Below are 6,000 nucleotides of genomic sequence, written 5' to 3' on the forward strand. Positions count from 1 at the left end.
TGGTTTGATCTCAAGATCATATTCTTGTAAGGCGGTAATCCAATTAGCTCTCTTTTCGCCCACGTCTTTCTGCACCAAAAGGTTTCTTACCACCAGAAACGGTACTACGACTTTAGTGTGGGCTTTAAGCAAGAAAGGTCTGAAATATTTGATCGCTTTGAAAACAGCATATGCTTGTTTCTCTACGTCTGAGTCATTAATTTCAGCACCTTGTAAGTTCGAGCTAAAGAATGCGATTGGAGCTTCCGCTTTCTCTTGATTTGCTTGGGTCAAAATCGCGGCATAGGATTTCTCTGAGGCAAAAGTGTACAAGATAAAAGATTCCGAAAAATTTGGGGTGGCCAAAGATGGAGCATTGATGATAGCTTGTTTGATTAAGTTGAACGCTTCGTGCTAATCTAGACCCCATTTGAAATTTGAATTCTTTTTTATCATATTTTGTAAGGGAGAAATAATACGTGAAAAATTCGGGACAAATCTTTTGACAAAATTGATCTGTCCAAGGAAGGATTGCATGGCTTTCTTGTTATGGGGTATGGATATTTCGGAAATTTCCTTGATTCTGTCGGGTTCTATGTGAATACCAGATTTCGACACTATGAATCCAAGCAATTTCCCTTCGCTTAATGCAAAGAAAGATTTCTTTGGGTTGAGCGAAATCCCATACCTCAAGCATCTTTGAAAGATTTGCTTCAAATCTTTGAGATGGTTGTTTCGTTTTTTGGAGTACACTGTTATATCATCTAGGTAAATCACTACTGATTTATTGACTAACCCTTTAAACGCGATGTCCATGGCTCTTTGAAAGGTAGCTCCGGCATTGATCAGACCAAATGGCATCTTCCGATATGCATAAGTGCCCCATTTGGTTCGGAACGTAGTCTTTAACTGATCATCGGGATGCACTAGTACTTGATTGTATCCTGAAAATCCATCCAGGAATGACATTAATTCTGAGCCTGCTACTGCCTGTAATATTTTCTCCATAGGTGGGAGGGGAAAGTTATCTTTCTGACAGGCTTTGTTGAGATTTCGGAAATCGATACAGATTCTAATGTCTTCGTTTTTCTTCCTAACGGGCACCATATTGGATACCCATTTAGAATGCCTTACGGGGAAGATTATTCTGGCTCTCAACAACTTATTAAGCTCAGTTTTTATCTGATTTTCTAGGTTAGGGTGTATTTTTCTGAGCTTCTGCTGGACAGGTTTTTCATTGTCAATCATAGGGATAACATGTTGAATGATAGAAGTGTTGTATGTCTTTAGCTCATCGTAATTCCAGGCAAAAACGTTTTTGTATTGTCTCAGAAGATGGATATATGCTGATTTCTCTTCAGGGGCTAGGCCGTGACCTAGGTTAACGTTTTGTGGCTTCTGATTGGTCCCTAGGTTTACTAATTCATATTTCAGGGTAGAACTGCAAAGTTTAGCATTGGCGGACTTTTTAAACCGACTTTTCAAATCATACAGATCTTCTAACTTGACCACTGATTTCGGTATAACATTGTCAGAGCCATTTTGTTGTATTTGGTGATCATGATGGTCTTCGTCGATTATCTGATTTGAGTAGGATCCTTCAGAAGTAAGGAAATTTACGATGTCAGGATCGTCGTTGAACACTCTCCAATTGGTGATATTGTCAGGGATGGATGGTCTAAAGATTAATTCTATTGAAAACCTATCAGGACTAAAATCTTCGGAAGGGATAAGTCTAGAGGCTACGTTAGCTAACAGGTCTGCGCTCACGTTTTGAATTCTTGGAATTGACGAGATGTTGAATGCTACGAAATGTGCAGTGAGATCTTGAACTAATGATTGATAATGCTTTAAATGACTTGACAGGCAATGTATGGTGTTACGTACCTGTTTTACGACGATCTCCGAATCTCCAAAGACTTGAAGATACTTAACGTTTAATTCGATTGCTTTGTATAGGCCTTGAACCAAGGCTTCGTACTTGTTGTTCGTGCAATCGAACTCAAGTCTGCATGTGAACATAATCTTGTTCCCATCTGGGTTAATCAGAACGCATCCTGCTCATGCTCCCTCATTGGATTTAGATCCGTCAAAATATAATTTCCAAAATAAAGAGGTATTTAAAGAATTATCTAAAAAACTAAAACATTTTGAGTCATCAGTTTGGGAGAAATTTTCAACTTGGGATAAAACTGAATTCTCTAAGTATGGTGAAATATGAGCATTGAAATTACCTAGGAAAGAATCTATTGCGTAATTGCCTACAATGCTGCTATTGTATGTTATGGCTTCATTTTCTCCTTCCAGTTCTGTCACTATGTATTTTTGGTGCAACTCTCGTTCAACCTTTATCTGATTTGGTTTACCATTGTATGGTAACCACATGTGCGACCAATCGGTTGAAAAATATCCATGGAGTTTTTCCGACCAATCCCTGCTAAGAATCAAACCATAGAACTCAGGGATATCAGCTACTAGAATGTCGATAACCTGGCACACTTTTGGGTTAGACGACAATCTTATGGTCACCTGATTAAGTTCACCAATCACTTCGACTTGGGATCGATCAAGTTGAACTATACGTACTGTGGATTTTTGAGGTTGCACATTCAATTTGGCACATATTGACCTGGGTAAAATATTCGTTGAAGCACCAGAATCGACCAAGCAATTGTGCACGTTTTTGTTGAAGATTTCATATGTTAGAAGAAAATGAGGAGTATGAGATCTTGATCTTCCTCCAATCAAGGCGATGTCGTTTGGATCAATTTTATTGATCGTGTTGGTTGGAGGCCTTCCCAGATTGTGGGAAGCTACAGTTGTAGGTAAAGATGTAGTAGGCACAACATGTAATTCTTTCATCATTATTTTCTGCTGGTGTTTCAATTTACTCAATTCATACAGAGTGATATTAGCTCTAGTCTTCTTCATGTCATCAATGATGTTATATTCCATTTCATCCGACACTATTAGTGTTCTTGATGGAGGCATTTGATCAGATTGGACTGGGCTAAGCTGGGTCGCTTTAGCAGTTGTCTTTTTTGTTGCGACCTTTTCTTTTGTTGCAGGGTTTGCGCCCTTTTGTTTTGGGGTAGTTTGGGGAGGATCAAGTTGATTTTTGCTTCTCGTGCTAACAGGAAATGCTTCTTGATCCTCTTCTTGTGGGAGGATGAAGTCCCACATTCCTTGTAGTTCTACGACCTCTTCCTCGTCGGTCTGCCCTTCAGTGGTATTCTCTTCTTCTTCGTCTTCTTCAGATTCAACGTTTGAGACAACACTAGGTGGTTTTACCTCCATGGGAGGATTTCTTTTAAAAGTCCTAAAGGGCTTTTTCGAAGAAGTCTCTCCTACTTGTTTCTTAATATCAATCATCTCATTGGACATGGCTTTCAACACTTTTTGTAATCCTTCCAAATCGAAAGGGTCTTTCGTTTGCTTCTTCTTGGTGTCTTCTTTGAAAGAGATCTTCTTAGATTTGCGTTCTTCTATAGCAGATCTCTTTTCTAGGGCTACCACGCGTTTTTCCACTGCTAACGCTTCTGTCAAGTTGTCGACTAAGGTGGTCTTGTTTGCTCTATCTACGAAGATAGCCAAGTTTGGAGGTAAAGCCATGATGTACCATTCACATCTTACTTCCTCGCTGGGTTGTGAAGCAGCGGGGATTTTGTTGAGGATCTTATTGAACCGTAAGTTAAAATATTTAATGGGTTCTCTAGCCTCAGCCTTAAGATTAGATAGGTCATTGATCAATGTCGCCGTGGATCTGTCATCACCAAACTTGGTGAGGAACTGACTTTGAAAAATGTCCCAGCTTGTGATGGATCCGGAAGGTAACGAAAAGTACCATGACCCGGCTGTTCCTTGCATTGTATAAGGGAAAAGCCGGACAACAGCGTCTTCGTTAGTGACTCCGTTGAGATTAACAGAAAGCATGAAATTATTGATATGTTCCTCGGCTAGCATGCCTGCTTCCGGATTGAATTTAGGCAGCCATTTCTCAGGATGGGCCGGTATAGGGCTCAGGGGTGGAGGCATTAAAACCGCCCCAGGATTGTTCCATGGAGACTGGGCCATCGTTGAGCTGCTGGCTAATGGAAGTGCAGAAGATGATCCCTGATGCTGAGAAGATGAAGATATTAAGATCTTTGATGTTTGAAGAGGAAGGTTTGTAGAAGATGGGTGAGTGAGTTGGAATGAAAGAGTGGGTGGTTGACTTCGCGATGAGGGAGTTGATATGGACGAAGTGGATGAAGGAGTCTTACTGTCAGACTCTGGTGGTGTTTTTCTTGCTCTTTTCCTGGTAGGAAGAGGGAGTTCACTTGGTTGTATGCCAAATTTTTCACTCTTTAATCTGGTAAAGGGATGAGCAGGGTTGTACTGCGAAGTCACGCTGCTTTTAGATTTATCAAACTTCTGGTTAAAAATAGAGAATCCCTGGAGTTTACGAATCAAAGTTCGAATTTCAGGGGGTTCAATGATAGATTGGTCTGATATATTCAAATATGTAGCAGTGGTAGATACTCGAGCGACTTCAAATTCTGGGTTTAACCGTGTTGGAGAAGTCGAGGGAGTTGATGAGTGTGTATTACTCTCAGAATGGTATTTAGATATTGCTTTAGGTGCCATTCATAGTTCGTGCCCTCCTTTTAGCGCCAAATATGTTGAGGGCCCTGAAATCGGGTCAACAACAAGGGGGATACCCACCCGGTCGGGAACCTGGTTGGCGGCTCCGTGCCCGTTTGGTGTAGCGGGTCCGACTAGGGATAACGGGACCAGCTTCCCGATCTAAGGGGTGTGTGTGTGTAGAGTTTGGTGATGTGTGTGTGTGTAGAATATGATAATGAAAATCTGGAATTATTTCTAAGCTAATTTAATTCTAAACTCTAAGACTAAATTTTATACTACTTTAATCTATCAAGAACAACACATCTAATCTACGCTAACCCGGGATAGAACTTTTTCCATTATGCGATCTAGAAAGATTTCACACAATAACTGGTAATGAAGATTATTCAGCTATTATGAAAATATAAATCAATTAAGATGAACCATCCTGCATAAAAAGTTAAGCAAAACGGTTGTGAACAGCATATCGCATAATCAGTTATTCATGTATTAAGCACAAATCAATGACTCCACCGTACAAAAGTGCCAAATGGTAGTCCACTCATTCATACATTAACATATAAACAACATCATCTGTATATTACTCTAAGAATGTGAGCAGAAATTCGTCAAGAGATAAAAGTACCATTTATCACTGATTTTATACTCACAGACCTTAAGCAATAACGATCTATTTCTACTTACTTCTAATGCCTACCAAGAGTACAGAAGTGCAACATCAGTATCAGGTATTAAAATGCAAACATAAATAAATCTCGATCCGTCCATTCATCAAAAACCCCCTCCGAGGGTGCAAAAGTGCATGTTCTGAGGACAAGTTTTTTGACAAATTTCCGGACCCTTCTCCAATGCAACGAGAAGGGTTAAATACTACTAACCGGCTAATTTTAATTACACAAATTTAGGGAACGGCTTCAAATGACCGCCCTTTTACTAAAACAAATTTATTTCTAAAAACTGAATCTAATTTCTAACCATTTCTGTATCTGCTCCTTAGTGCTGTAAGCGATGCGCTATTCGCCGTGAAAGAGTCGGCTGCTTGTCCTTTCCTTTTGTTCAAGCTTGAAAATTAGAAATAACAAGAGCTGGCACCTCTTTCTGACAAACTAGAAGATATTTTTGAAAGTGTTCTTCTGGAGGAGTGTCTTCACGGCGTGTATACTTAGTACAACTCAGATTTCTTTCAAACTGATTGTGTTGTTGCTATTTCGGTTTCCGGCCGTGTGAATGACTCAATGAGCTCGGGAGTTTGTTGCCTGAACGATTTTCTCAATTGAAACTTGTTTCCATTCTTTGTTCCAGGCTTTTCTGAGACGTCTTTCCCCTTAAGCGTTTTTCTTTTTGCTTTACCCAATTTCGGACTCAGGATCTTTCATAAACGCTTTGCTTTTGTGT

The sequence above is a fragment of the Pinus tabuliformis genome, chromosome 1_2, assembly GCF_031772625.1.
Source record: "Pinus tabuliformis cultivar Carrire ecotype Pingquan chromosome 1_2, CPIR1, whole genome shotgun sequence".
NCBI lineage: Eukaryota > Viridiplantae > Streptophyta > Pinopsida > Pinales > Pinaceae > Pinus > Pinus tabuliformis.